This window comes from Chelonia mydas, chromosome 12 (genome assembly GCF_015237465.2).
Source record: "Chelonia mydas isolate rCheMyd1 chromosome 12, rCheMyd1.pri.v2, whole genome shotgun sequence".
In the NCBI taxonomy this organism is placed as follows: domain Eukaryota; kingdom Metazoa; phylum Chordata; order Testudines; family Cheloniidae; genus Chelonia; species Chelonia mydas.
This window is the reverse complement of record NC_051252.2, coordinates 18,971,478-18,987,307: the sequence shown is the minus strand read 5'-3', so window position 1 is coordinate 18,987,307 and position 15,830 is coordinate 18,971,478. Positions and strand designations below refer to the sequence as shown.

At 41.1% G+C, this 15,830-nt stretch overlaps 1 long non-coding RNA gene across 1 annotated transcript in view; it reads right to left on the bottom strand.

Annotated features, from left to right (window-relative positions):
- LOC122462559 overlaps positions 1-15,830 on the bottom strand; it is a 197,332-nt gene that overhangs the window by 119,476 nt on the left and 62,026 nt on the right. The gene's annotated exons all lie outside the window — the stretch shown is intronic.

The following is a 15,830-nucleotide window of genomic DNA, read 5'->3' as shown; positions in this document are numbered from 1 at the left end:
CACATTTCAGGGGGAAAGTCTGGGCCTGGCAATTTGCTGGTGTTGCTCTGCATTGTAATTCGAGAGTGGCTGGCCAAAGCACTCATGCAGTATAGCTGGGAGTAATTTACATGCTGGAGGTTGTGTGTAAGCTGACCAGGAGTGGTTGCACTGACAGCGAAGAAGTGTAAAAGGCATCCCAGGTTGAAGAATTGAGGGGACACAACGGTTCACCAGTCTAGATTGTACCCTGGAACGTCACATACACTGACCTGATAAATTCACTCAGTCACTGTAGCAAGTGCAGCTGTCAGCAAATGATTCTCTGCTCCCATCCCAAGGAAAATTCTGACTTTTTGATGAACATTTGAATACAGAAATATTTTGATTCAGAAGCATTGGCATGGTGTCTCATGGGACTTGTACTTTGGGTTCCTCATGCTCCCACCTCTTCTCCATTGACCAAGCTACCTGAATGAAATACATGTCCCATGATGCATTATAGTCTCCCTTCTTAGAGGGAAGGCAGTGCATTAGGGGAGACCCTGGCTGTGGTGCATCCTGGGAGATGTAGTAGAGGTGAATGGGGTATAACGCAATTGAGTTACAGCTCCCATTGCCATGGTGACAGCATAACCACATAGAGATATTTCACTTTTCAGGAGTTCCCCCAAAAAATAGTCAAAATTTTTGATGAAAAGACTTTTTGTTGAGCCAAAAACTCAGTTTTCCATTAAAAAAAGAGAGAATATTGATAGAAAATGTTTTATCAGCTCTCAGATAGCAAGCATTGTCAGCTTTACAGCCAATCAATTTTCATATCATGGTTAGACAACCGTGTTTCCCACACCAATGCATAACCACAGAAAACATCCCCCACACACATCACACGTACTGAATGCTGTTAGCATTCCATCTGTTTTTAAATGAATGGCGTACATCCTACCGTACGCCTATTATAGCTCCAAACATATTTTAAAAGCCATCTAAACCCAGGACAGAATGGAGTGAATTTACATTATGCTTAAGAGGTATCACACACAAAAGGGTCCATTTAAAATGCCTACTGATGAGCCACCAACATGGTGTTCAGAGCCAGATGAGCTGTAGGCTGAGATTTGGAGTTAACAGCACGGAAATCTCAAACAGTTCTCATGCAGTCAAGCGAAACTGAAAAGATTTCTATCAGCCTGAGTTTAAGAACATGCAGAAAGACTCTTCTTAGGAGACTGACTATACCCAAACTGGAACTGGAAAATAGCTCTGTAGCAGCGTGACAGGGTGCCTCTATGGAGCCACCCTGTTGGCAGGTACTTGACCCCTGCTGGGAGACACTATTTGATTCATGCTGGCTCATTGTGGGCACGGCTCTCTACTTATACCCTCCATAAAGGGAGATAGGAGTAGCCCTGGGGGCTGAGGGATCTAATACAGAGATGTGGTACAGAAGGAACCCTAAAAGCCACCAAGCCTGGGAAAGAATCAGTTATACTGATATTAGTTTCTCGGCTGATAAAGAGCCAAATCCAAGGAAAGGGGTAAGTCTGATCCTCTACTATGTGCTCAGATTTTCTTTGGAGTAGGACAGGAATGCCACCTGCTCCTAAGGTCTTTCTAGCTTAGAATTCAGTTCAGAATGAGACAATAGAAGTTGGGGTTTGGATCTAAGATTTGAATCTCAAAGGTCCTTCCCCCCCCTTAAAAAATGTCAAGAGACTTAGATTTAAGGTTCCAGTTTTAGACCCTCTCTGTTCCTAAGTAAAGATCACCTTGCATTAAAAAGCTCAGTTATTTTCATTACTTCTGATAATGCTTATAAGCGAATCAGCTTAAAATTTTACATCACATTAATTTCAAACTGCTAATTGGTAAGTTTCCTGAAATCTTTTAGTTCACACAAGTCACTTTCTATAATCTCTTAATTCTCAGACTGCAACTGATTAAATCAGATGCATTTTATTGTTCCAAATAAACAAATGTGATTTTGTGATAGAGGCATCCTAGTAAGATATTTATCTAATTTGCTAAGCTACAAACATGAGTGGTATGGATCAAATGTTTAAGCATATTATTTGGAATTGTAAAATGTTAATGCCAGCACAGCCCAAATATGAGCTGTTCTAGTTAGATTATCAAGTACTTTTCAAGAACACACTAATACTCAGTTCTTATAAAGCTTTGCAGTCCTACAATTAAGATTAAAATGAGCTATTCTGTTGCTAAAATCTCATAATTTACTGGGTCTGACAACCTTTACTGTTTGTAATATAGCAAACCTTTCAAGCAGAAGGATATATTTATGCATTACTTCTTACATGGATTGGATGCTGCAAGCGTGTATGTGCCTGCTTCAGTAGACTTCCAACAATTTTTCTCTTTGAGCTATATGTTAAGAATCACAACACATCTCTAGCTTGTCATAGGCAGTACCCTTAATACCACTGGATTTCAAAGCTGCTTGCTACAAATCCTCTGCAATCAAGCAGTGTTCATTATTAATACCTTTAATCTGACCTCAGACATAAAATCTAGTGCAGTGTAATTTCACCAAAAGAGACTGAACAGTAATCACTAGCCATAGATGATGGATTATTTTCCTTGTCTCTTATTTACTATGAGTAAGATACCAGAGGAAGAGAGAATGCACGTGCATATGTGGTTTGTATGGGCACTAGAGATGTGAATCTGTTTGTGTTTCAACAGTTCTGATTTTTAGATTAAGATCAGTTGAAAAAGGCAGCATTTTGTGGAAAGGGGAAAATACTCTCCCCTTACGGGAATGAAATGTTAACAATTTTTGCAGTGACCTTCTGAACAAAGTTTTGTTCAAATTTGCATATCATGTGCAAGTAAATAAACATAATTTCATGCATTGTCACTTATTCGTTTTGCAAGTCTAAGAGCTTTGGATATTTAGGGAAGATAAAGAACAGTAGTTTATATTCTCCTTCAGCATAATGACAATCGTTGTTCTGGGGCATTATCTATCCCTTTAGTTTCAGTTTAACCCAAACTATTATTTCAACTGCCAAACACTTGAGACTCCCACAATTCGGAGAAGACAATGACTTAAACTGCTTATTTAAATTGATTCTCTTTCCAGAGGTTAGTGTGGTCTGTCCCTTCCCCATCCCCTTTTTAAAGTCAGACTTTAAACCTGATTATTCTCTCACCTAGAGTAGTGTCATTCTTTAGTCCTAACTTAAGAGAGAAGTGAATCAGGGTAGCTGATGGGTCCTTTACCCTCAGCAAGATAGGGAAACTGCCTTTCTCAAGCATGCAAAGACTGTTCTGGTGGACTGGGAGGAGGAAATCAATTTGTGATTCAACAGCCATGAAGGCGGTTCAGCAACGTGCTGTGGGTCATGGAGAGCATGACAAGGCACTGAAGATGTCCTGGTCGCCCACTGCAGCTCAGGACATCTCCAGCCGTAATGATTCTTCGTGCCGCTGGAATCTGGCTTCCGCAGTCGAGAGAGTGGGACTACCCCTGTGTAACAGCTTTCTCACTCCAAAATTTCCCACACAGGTTCTCTCGCAACTCTCCTCCCATTAGCATAATTTTATCCAATCTCATCATCATCAACATTCTATCATTAATCCAAGTCATATGGCCATGGTGGTGTGGCAAAGCGACTGGTGGAGATGACCACTGGCAGTCGTAGCCACAATCCTGCACGTAGGTGGCCTTGGGACTAGCAGCTGTTCAGCTCCGTCTCTGGAGCAGCAGAGAAGTTTGGCAGCATCCTAAGTGACTGAGCAGCCCTTTTTAGGATAGCACTGCTCACCCTTGTTATGGGAAGGGACTAGAAAAGGTGCCCTAAACATTGCCTGTCCCATAACATCTGGCCAGACTACCACAGCTGGCAGATCATCCTACAGCAGTTGAAAAACAAAGAAGAAAAAAGACTCATTCTAGGAGCATGGAATGTCCGCATCCTTATGGATGGAGGTGATGCACGAAGGCCTGAGAGAAGAACAGCTCTCATCTCCAGAGAACTTGCCCGCTACAATATTGATTGCTGAGGGAGACTAGATTGGCCAGAGAAGGTTCCATCAGTAAGCTAGGAGGCAATTACACTTCCTTTTGGAAAGGAAAAGCAGACGATGAAGACAGGATCCATGGAGTTAGATTTGCAATATCATCTCCTCTCCTGAAACAACTCCCTGACCTCCACATTGGCCTGATGAACGGCTCATGAAACTTCAATTTCCCCTGAATCCTCTGTGGCATGTCACTCTCATCAGTGCCTATGCACCTAAACTGACCAGCACAGAGGAAAGCAAGGAGCAGTTCTACTCTGACCCTGACTCCATCATCAGATCAACCCCTGCGTATGACAAGCTCATCCTGCTGGGAGACTTTAACACTAGAGTTGGTAGAGACAGCAGTGACTGGAGAGGTGTGACAGGATGACATGGAGTGGGAAAGATGAACAGCAACAGACTGCTCCTCTTGGTTAAATGTGCAGAACATAGTCTGATCATTAACACCATCTTTAGGCAAAATGATAAATATAAAATGACATAGATACACCCACGGTCCAAACAATGGCACCTGATTGACTAGGTTATCACCGGCCAATAAGACATAGAATATTAGGGTTAGAAGAGACCTCAGGAGGTCATCTAGTCCAATCCCCTGCTCAAAGCAGGGCCAACACCCACTAAATCATCTGCAATGTCAGAATGACCAGAGCCGTGAGTGGTGCAGAATGCTGGACAGACCACAGATTGGTAAGAGCAGTGCTTAACCTGCATATAGTCCCTTCACAGCGCAAGCTTCCCAAACTTAATAGAACAGACTTCAATGTAGCAAAGCTCAAGCATGCCAAATATCAGGTGTTGTTTCAGAAGTCACTTGATGACAAGCTTTTCTCATGTCCACCAGTCACTGGCAATGCAACAGAAAAAGGACACCAGTTCAAACGTGATTATTGACACAGCTAAATGAGTGCTAGGCCCAAAGAAAAGGGTACACCAGGATTGATTTGATTTGATGAGAACAAGAGGACATTTCCAAACTCTTAAGTGACAAGCATAAAGCATTTTCTGAATGGCAGAATGAACTCACTTCCATCTCAAAGAAAGGTAGATTTAAATACCTTCAGAGCAAGGCCCCGTCTGAACTGAGGAGAATGCAAGATGAGCGGTGGGAAAGGAAGGCTGCAGAAGTTCAGCATTATGCAGATACAAACAACGCAAAGATGTTCTTTGATTCTCTCAAAGCAGTCTACGATCTAAATCTGGCACAGCCCCCTTGAAGTCAGCAGTTAGCACAACCCTAAAGAAAGACAGAGGGAAACATACAGAGATGGGTTAAACGCTTCAATAGTCTACTCAGACCATTCACAGTCAATCAGTATGTCCTTAATCATTTACCTGAGAAACTCATAAGAGAGGATCTCAACCTCCCTCCATCAGTTGAGGAAGTTATGAAAGCCATCAAACAACTCAAAGCCTCCAGAAAGGACGGTATTCCAGCAGGACTGAATTAAGTAGAGGGTCCCAAGGCTATAGAGGTGTTTCATGACATCTTGAGTAGCATTTGTGAGAATGAAGTCTTGTGGCATTTCTTCTAATATGCTATTATTGTATCACTATTCAAAAACAAAGGCAGCAAAACCGACTGCGGAAACTACAGAGGCATTGCTCTCCTCTGTACAGCAGGGAAAATACTAGCTCACATTCTACTGAACAGACTTATTGCAAACATATCTGAGGAGAATCTTCCAGAAGCTCACTGTGGTTTCAGACCAGGTCATATTACTATGGACATGATGTTTGTCAAAAGGCAGGTCCAGGAAAGATCTTTAGAGCAGAACATGGACCTGTATGCAGTTTTCATTGATTTGACCAAAGCTTTTGATATGGTCAGCAGAGTGTGTTTATGGGCTCTTCTGTATAAAGTGGGCTGCCCAAGAAGGTTCATACAAATCTGTCTGTCTGTTCCATGACCATAATACAGTACAAGTGCTTGCCAGTGGTGACTTCTCTGATGGGTTTGAAATCTTGAATGGAGTGAAGCAAGGTTGTGTACTTGCTCCAGTGCTTTTCAACTTGTTCTTGGCCTGTGTCCTCAGCCATGCCACAAGAGACTTGGACCAGGGGATATACATCCGCTACCAACTCAGCGGCTCCCTCTTTGATCTTCAAAGACTCAATTCTAAGACCAAGATGCTGGAGAGACTTCTTGTCAAGGCACTTTTTGCAGATGACTACGCCTTCATGGCCCAGAGACATGACCACCTTCAGGTCATGGATAGATTTTCTGAAGCATCCCAGATCATTGACCTCACCATCAGTCTCGGGAAGACAGAAGTCTTGTTCCAACCAGCACTTCATTTCAATGCCCTAGTGCCAGCCATCTTCATCCAAGGAACACAGTTGAAAAATGTGGACGAGTTCAAGTATTTGGGCAGCACCATCTCAAGTGACCGTTCCCTTGATAAGGAAATTTCCTCCAGAATTAGTAAAGTCGGCCACACCCTTTGCCAACTCCAAACAAAAGTCTTAACCAACACAACATTCATCTCTCCAACAAATTGAAGCTCTCTAGTGTAGTGGTTCTAACATCTCTCCTGTATGGATCAGAGACATGGACTCTTTATAGACATCACATTAAACAGCTTGAGCAATTTCACATGCGCTCCCTCCGCTCAATAATGAGCATTCACTGGTAGGACAGAGTGACCAATATTAAGATCCTTGAAAGACCAATACAACCAGTATTGAGGAAATGTTACTGAGAGCACAACTTAGTTAGACTGGACATATCAAAATGGAAGACCGCCAGTCCCAAAACAGATCTTGTATGGGGAACTGAGTGAGGGCAAAAGAAAGAAGGGTCATCCATAAAAGCGCTTCAAAGATAATCTGAAGAGCAGTCTCCAGTGGGCTGGCATCAATCCCAAAGAACTTGACCAAATGGCTCACTGGTGGTCTCTGACAAGATCAGCATATAACAGGTTTGAGCAAGATCAACAAATTCATCTCCAGGCTACACATGAAAGGTGCCACAGAGCTGCATCAAAACATCATAAATACAGACTTGCCATGCCCACATTGTGGCCGACTCTGTGCATCAGGGTCTGAACTTTGGAGTCATATGCGTAGCCATACATGAAAACTGCGATATTGTTGATGACGACAACGACGACAAGTGAAGAGAGAGGTGAGTCAGGCCCACAGTATCTGTAAGATTCCACTGCTGATTAGGGCATCGTCATTAAAGATTACCTCAAATCAGGTAGCAGCTAGAAAAATCTCATGTGCTCTGGCAAATGGCATGAATTTAGGAACTGCAAGAGAACAAAATTCAAAAAGTGTTGACAGTGGAAGTTAAAGAAATGATGATCACAAGATAAACCTATGTGGACTTCTTTCTACAAACAAATACTAGTCAGTAGTTGGCAATGCTGATAAAAACCATGATACAAATATATCAAAACAATGTGAAAGTCATTCCAGCTGATACTCCTAGTTTGTTTTCCTCTGAAAGTTTAAAGGAAATGCAGATAAAGAACAAACAACAAAAGGAGTTGTGTAAGCTTCTACACATAGCTTTGTCAGGGCACATCACCCTAGATATGCTAATTTATTCCTGATCCAATCATGGTAAGTCAGTTGTTCAATTATGCCAAATTGACTGTTTATTTCTTACTGTGGGAAACATCCACTAGACCAGGGTTTCTCAAACTTCATTGTACCGCAACCCTGTTCTGACATCAAAAATGACTACATGACCCTGCAAAGGGGGACCAAAGCCCAAGCCCCTCCACCCCAGGCAGGGGGACCAAAGACGAAGACCAAGCCCCGCCCCCTGGGTGGGAGGGGGTGAAGCCAAAGCTTGAGTGCTTGAGTCCTGGGCAGATCGGAGCTGTAATCTGAGCCTCACCACCCAGGGCTGAAGCTCTCAGGCTTTGGCCTCAACCCTGGTGGTTGAGGCTCAGACTTTTGGCTTCTGCCCCCCTGCCCCAGCAAGTCTAACGGCAACCCCATTAAAACAGAGTCATGACCTACAGTTTGAGAACCACTGATCTAGACAATTGTAGTGATCTAGCTCAGGAGATTTTGGTTGAAATCTATCATTGTTACATGTTAATTAAAGACAGTTAAAGTTAAGATTAACAGCCTGAGTTCCACAGAAGATCCTCCAGCTATCTCTGCTTAGGCAATAGGCCCTGGTCCAAGACAGAGGCTTGAGGTGCTACTACAATACAAATTATAAAAACCACCTTTTAAACAACGTCTCCTAGCGGGCCCTTCTGACTTTCTGTGCTGCAGCCAGCCAGCCCCGGATTCTCCAGTAGAGCAGAATTTGTGGACAGCTTGTACTACTGTACCCAACTGGAGGTAGTTTTTTTCCAAACACCAGTGAAACAAGCCCTTAGACGAGGCCAAAAAATGACTCATTTGGTTATTTATTCATTTTCTTAATACAGGGAAATGTTTGGACAGCGAAGACTCTGTGTGTTTTATTTAAATCACAAGTCAAACAACCAACTACAGCACAGACAAAATAGGGATTTTATTTCCTGGTAATTTTTTTTTACACCTCTGAATTCAACTGCAGTTAATGAAATAAGAGTCGATGCAGGTAGGAGGACCAGGAGTCACTGACTTAATTCATTTTCTTGACAAAAGAGAGCTTTCAAGCAGATGAGCAAGAAAAACCACAATTATTGTTTTTGATAATCCAAACAAAGTCAAGTTTTTCTATTGCTCAGTTGTACGGAATAGAAAAACAGTGTAATTTAGAACTTTAAATTCCTAGATTTTTTTTCTTCATTTCTTTGGATATCCCATTGTAATGCTCTTCTTAAATGGAGAAAGACTTATGGACAGATCAGGACATAAAGGGGGTCTTTTTCATAATTATTGCTTCTTCTGTGTGTCATAACTATATGGGGAAGGGGACTGCTATACTTGCCACATGGTAGAAATCGCTCTACTATCTATCGGTTATAATGAACTCATGCCATGCAAAACATTACTGAAGAGGATAAATTAAACTCCCTTTTATCTGAAAAGCAGACAAAGCAGGGACAAAATTTTGTCTGAAGCAACCATACTTGAGTCTTTGTATCAATGCTGAATTGTTCTCTTTGGTTTGTGGTCAATCCTGTATCACTCTGATGTACTGAAGGTAGCTCAGACCTTTGTTAAAATTCCACTACTGAAAGGAACCGCAGATCTATCAACATGGGGTTCCCAACAGGTCAGACATACAATACATTAAAACCCTATTTTCTCCAGACTCTTGCCATCAAGAAGTGCTGTTAATGTGGCCTCCAGTCTAGAGTCAGGAGTTGAGGATCACATTCTACCCCTTCACGTTTAGTACCTCCAGGATAAAGAGAGAGTGACTGACTGACTCCAGGGCATAGACAGACAGAGATTCGAGACAGCCAGACCATACACAAAAGAAGTTGGAGCAGCTTCATGGGCAGAAGAGGGGAGTGGAACCCCAACCAGGGTAACCCCTCTCCCATTGAAGCCTCAGCCCCAAAACCATGCAGAAATCCCACTCCCAGGACATATACAACTAACTCACAGTGCATAAAGTTAAGCAGGCACACCACTCTTTGCAGGATTGGCCTTGATTTGCATGGCCATTCAATCCCTTTTAAATCCAATCAAGGACACCAATTAATCCAACTACAGCTGCAGTTTGGGGATATGAACACTTACATATTCCCTAGGAACTAGACAAACCACCATTACGTTCCACATAAGACACTAAGCAGCCACCAGAGAATAACTTTCAGACATTATTGACTCACACTGGATCATTGCCCTAATTTAGCAAGGTAATTAAGTCTAATTTTAAGCATGTGAACAGCCCCACTGAGATCAGGCACATGCTTAAGTACCTTGGTGGATCAGGCTCTTAAAAAGCATATCTACCAAATGAATGATAAAATGTCCCATTTTCCAGTACTCAGGACCATCTAGTTCTTGTTTATTTATCATGATTTGATTCTTAGGGACTATTAGAATATTTTTACTGTATTTGATATTACCATGCAGCAACATAAGGCTTGCTGAGCAAGGTTTATGTATACTTAAGAACCAAAAAGAATTGCCAGGAGATGTTGTGATGGCCCAAAGTGTAATGGGGTTCAAAAAGGAACTAGATACATTCATGGAGGATAGGTCCATCCATGGTTATTAGACAAAATGGTTGGGGATACAGTCCTGTGCTCAGGAACCATAATCCTCTGACTGCCAGAAGCTGGGAGGGAAAGACAGTGGTGGATCATGCCACAATTGCCCTATTCTCTACACTCCCCGGAAGCTCTGGTATTGGCCACTGTCAGAGACAGGATACTGGGCCAGATGGGTAGTTCTTGTGTTCTTCTTATTATTAATTTGTATTATGGTAATATCTTGGAGTATGAGTCATAAACGAGGACCCTATAGCACTAGGTGCTGTAGAAACATGGAACAAAAGACAGTCCCTGCCATGAAGAGCTAACCTTCTAAGTAGTCTTAGAATTCTAAGGAAATATGAAGACTAGCGTTTCACCGTTATGACGTTTCCATGCAGCTGGACTTAAGGCTTTTGTCTACTATTGCGTCTACTATCTGGTGGCCAGAAAACATGTATTTTGGAAATGTCCTGGGAAATGTGTAATCATTCGTGATCACATGCTGTCTGTTTTCCAAGGGAGATAGTAAAACTACCACATACACTGCACACATGTTGTCTACTCACTTCCTTCCTGTATTTTGCCTGTAATATGACAGCACTATATCAGGAACTGCACAATCTCATTTTCATAATCGTCCAAGGGACAGCAGGTAAAATATTCACACGTTCCTCTCCCACACACGGCTCATTGCTTTAGAATCAGTTTTGCTCTGATCAAAAATTCAAAGCAAAAAACTCATAATGAAAACTGAAGAAAACATTCACATGAATGCCAGTAAAGCAAAACTGCCAAGCTTCCGTTCTCTGCATAGTCTCCATGCCTCAGGAGATTCACGAGAGTATCACTATGATGTAAGGGGCTTGCTTTGATATGATGTGATTGATATGAGACCCTTGCTCATTCATTAACTTCACAGGTATCAATCTCTCTATTACATTAAACCAAAAAATTAATAGATTATCTTACCTCCCTCCAAAAAAAAAAAAAAAAAAAAAAAAAAAAAAGGGATTTACATATTTTGATAATTGACTTGAAAACTTGTGCTGGAGAGACTAAATTAAAATAATTTTGCATATGCAGATCACAAGGGTGCCTAATGACAATTTGCAAGCAGAAGAAAAAAGAAATATTCTTCACAAGGAATCAGTTTCCTAATAATTTCACTAGTTGTGGTGGCAATCATCATATATATGACTTGTTTAGAAGATAGCTGGTTGCTGACCTAAGACCATCAAAAAATATAATTATTAATGAATCAACTGCTTACTGAGAAATTAGCACCAAGGGCTCCAAACAAGTAAAAAAACATGTGTTTTCTTCACCCATAGTTTCTCACAATGTCCCTTTTCTGGTGTAAAGGTTTACTTCCATGTCTATAAATTGTATTTGCTGCCATTTTAGAGCATGTATTAATTATTCATTTTTCTAGTAAGAAAATACATAGTAATTGCCATCAGCTGTCTATTGATTTTCTTCTATCAGTTAAGTGTGACATTTTTGTGTTCAGCTGTACCTTGAATGTGCATTTATACTGATCTCTAGAGCCTATAAATCAGTATTTAAATATTAAAAAAACCTTTGTTCTCCTTTTGTTTAATGTCAGGTTTTAAGTAGTTCTTCCTGCTGTTTTACTGAAATCTAGTAACCGTTTTTTGCGTTCAAGAAACAAAACATTTAAAAAACTAATACTGTAAAGAATAGGGACTTGGGGCAAGAAAGAATGAGAAAGAGGACTAAACACTGTACATGCATATAAGACAGACTTAAAATGTGTATGACTGTACACAGACTAGACACTATCAGATAAGCCAATGGTATAGATAATTATACCTCAGGCTTCAGATATGTAGATTTTAAGGCTTAATTCATGATCTGACCTCCTGTGTAACCACAGACCATAGATTTCACCCAGTAATTTCTGCACCTAGCCCAACAACTTTTAGATGAAGTAGAGCATATCTAGTAGAAAGGTCACTTAGACCAGGAAGCAAAAAATAATTCTTTAGATCTGTCATGTTGCACAACTGACATTATAGGGTCCTCTCAGCTTCCTCTGAACCATCAGTTATTGGTCACTGCTGAAAGCAGGATACTAGATTAGTTGGCCTTTGTTTTGCTATGTGTAGTAAATATAGCATAACACACAGTTGTTATACAAGGGTGGTAGAACAGGCAGGGGTTCACACAACATCCTGAGAAGATTCTTGCCAAAAAATTCAGTGGGCTAAATTTATTTGATTTACACCCGGTGTATTTCCATTAGAGTCAATGGGGGTGTAAGCCAACGGAGAAATTGCTCATATGCCTGGAAAATAAATTCTCTTTTGCCGAGTAGTAGAGCAAATAGAAAGAAAGCCCTCGGCTATTTGATCCATTTGTGTTTAGGTTGCTGCATGTGTACCCGGCCTTTCAGAGTTGAAGCAACATTCTCTCTTTACACTTTTAACCTGGCACTTATACCACCATTTTGGCTGACTCTATTTTCCAGGTGTTGGAGGCACTAGGCTATGGAATAGCTGTAACTGAGATGTTGAATTTATGCCCAGTGTGAGGGGAGACACGCAGGTCAATGGAAGTGCATTCATTACTAATCTACAAAGCACACGGACTCTTTTTGAACGCTTGTGGCCTGATTGAAAGCCCAGTACATTCAACTCACTGCAGCAGGCTTTGGATGAGGCCATTAGTTCATTGATAACCACCATGGCAGCTTGGAATGCCTTTTTCTAAATCAAGACACCTGCTGACTCCCGTAATTACACAGTAATATCAAATGTTTGAATGATACAAGACGATTCATGCCTCCTGCTTTACACGGAGAGGTTTAGTGAAGCCAGGTTTGCAGACTAACCAGTCAATTAGTATTCTACTAATCACACAAATGATCAGAGCCCGGATCCTTCAGCTCTTTTAATAAAAAATAAAAAATAAATAATAATAATAATAATAATAATAATAAAAATCCACAGGCCTCTAACTAAAGGGGAAGTCCCTTAACTGGTAACAAGGTGAAAGAAAATACTAGGCTGAGCTTAACAGATCTATGTCAGAGGCCCCAGCTGAGGACCCAGTGCCAACACCATGAACAGCCTGGAGAGCATAAACAGCAGACTAGCAGCAAGTAGACTGCCAGCCTACACTCAGCCGCCAACTCACAACACCCTTATAAAGTAGTGCAGTGCAGTTACCCCCATTTTACAGATAGGGAATTGGTGAATTGAGGCACATTAGAGATCATTCACCATGCGTGGGGTAAGTAAGTTGGCACAAACTGAATCTTTAAAGCCTGCATCAGCACAATATTTGAACATTAATTTCTAAACCTTCTATTCATTCAACTATCACCAAAATGAAGGGGTTTGTGCTGATGTGTTCACTGTGAGAGGACAAGTAAAATAAAGGCAGGGCACTGTGACTGCACATAAAAGGACTCATCTTGGGATTTGTGAGAAATGTACTTGTGATTTACCCTATTTAAATTAGACACCATAAGACTGATCATAAGAAATCACCTCTTTTCAATGCAAATGCTAATCAAGATTTGGTATTTATGTTAACGCTATCAACATTATTCCTTTTCAGTGGAAGCTACTTGAATGTGTCAGAAGAGTGTATTTTCAGGATGTTACACGTGCCTTGCTCAGGAAGGCCACGTAGGAATCTCTCCATCTAAGTTACTTACATGGCCTTCATTACTCTAATATCTGAGCAGCTCCATTTTTAACATTATTCACACAACACCCTTATAAAGTAGTGCAGTGCATTTTACAGATAGCGAAGTGAGGCACAGAGACACCTTCCTGAAGGCAAACAGCAAATCTGTGGTAGAACAGGGAACTGAAACCAGGTGTCTTGAGTCCCCAACTAGCATGCTAATCATTCCTCTTTAAGGACAGGTCTAACTTTGCCAGCCTTTAGAAAGCTTACCGCCAAGTTTGGGGCGGTTCTCCCCTCCCCCTACTGCAAATGTATTTAGTTCCTGGAGGAAGTGACAAATATAAAACAAAGCGGTATATTTGTTTGTGGATTTGAAGATCAGATTAATCACCACATTTTTAGGCACACTGTAAAACTTAAATCATGTCTGATTTTCAAATTGTTGTGAAAGGTTTTGGCCACATGGTTCCCATAAACTTTTAAAAAGGGAGTGACTCATCTAAAACCCTACACAATTCTGACATTTCAGGGTTAGGTCATCTGTGAGACTTTCTATCCTTAATTTGACTAAAACCTGCTCACTTATAAAACAGAAAACATAGTACATATCAATTTAAAACAGAGAGGCAAAATCCGAGCTGTTCCAATTGCACTCCCTGCTGATATGCAAGAGATTTCTGAACCCAGTCTCTGCTTTCCCCTGGGATAAGGAAGGGTCTTACACAGCATCGTCCGTGGATGAGTGTATGGTTAACAGGCTCCCACGCAGTGTCTTCCAGATCTTAAATGAGCTCTACCAGTAACAATGAATTAAGGCAGCAAAGAGTGCTACAAACTGAAAGAAACCATGAGGAATCAAATTTTCAAAGTGACCTCAATCCAGCCTCCAAATCCAATCTTCCTTCTGGAATGTACAGTTTTGAGTGCCCATCTTTTTGCTTGCCTACAAGCGGCTCTGCATGCACAGATGGTTTCTGTGCACCCTAATCAGGCAGATGTCTAAACAAAAATGATTGCAAGTTTTGGGGAATACAAAGTTATCAGTTTGCAGTTTTGGGAACACTTATTGAAAGGCAGATTTTAAAAATTGTGCCTTTTACCACATGCATAAAAAAAACAAAAAGATAATAAAGGAGACAAAGTGAAAGTATTTCATAGCTTTGTGTCTATCCTTCAGACAATACATGCTATTCAGATAAACTCGCATAACAACACAAACTTGCCCACTGCTAACTCTAAACATTTTAGAAAGTTTTAAAACATGTAGGATAGAGAGATTACAGAATTAGCATCAAAGATACGAAGGTCCCAGAGCCGGCTTCTGGTCCTACAGCACTAATGCCCATTCAAAGAAAGCTGGCCACTTGCCAAAATCTAATATTCCCCAGGTGCCCTGCGCAAGAAAGCATGGGGAATCAAGGAGCCCCAAGTACAATAAATGTTAAGTAAAAGACAGGGTTTAGCTCTTGGGGGCTGGATTGGGAGAAAAGTGAAGAGCTAGGGCTGCATGTACTGCATCGGCCTGAGTCGCCAGACATTCCCAGAATGGACTAGAACCCAAAACACCCTGATTTCTGGTGTGTTCACACTGCTCAGCTATTGCCACTTTGCAAAGGTATGTTCTATGATCTCCTAAAAAGCAGCTCTCTCTGTCTGGTCACTTGCCTGTATATATTTTTGCCTGCAGCTCTGCTTCACGGGATTAAATCATGTTGCATTGGCTAATAAGAATGGGGGACTCAGATGGGAGATGGGAGCTCCCATCCCAAAGATCAGTTTGGGCCCTGTTCTAAAACAGAATTAAAAAAATTAGACATAAAGCATCTCCTGCAATCTTCTTCTGTTTATACTGGCATTGTTATCTTGTCTCTCTAGCTAAAACATGTATATAGCATATCAGTATATGGGCATCAAATAATGTTACTGTTCTACCTCTGAAGAGCTGCTACAAGTTGGTTGCCAGTGACCCAAACTGAGTATATCTGCACACTCACTGCTAATAACTTATTTCTTTGAAGCTAAGTAAGGCTAAAGTTC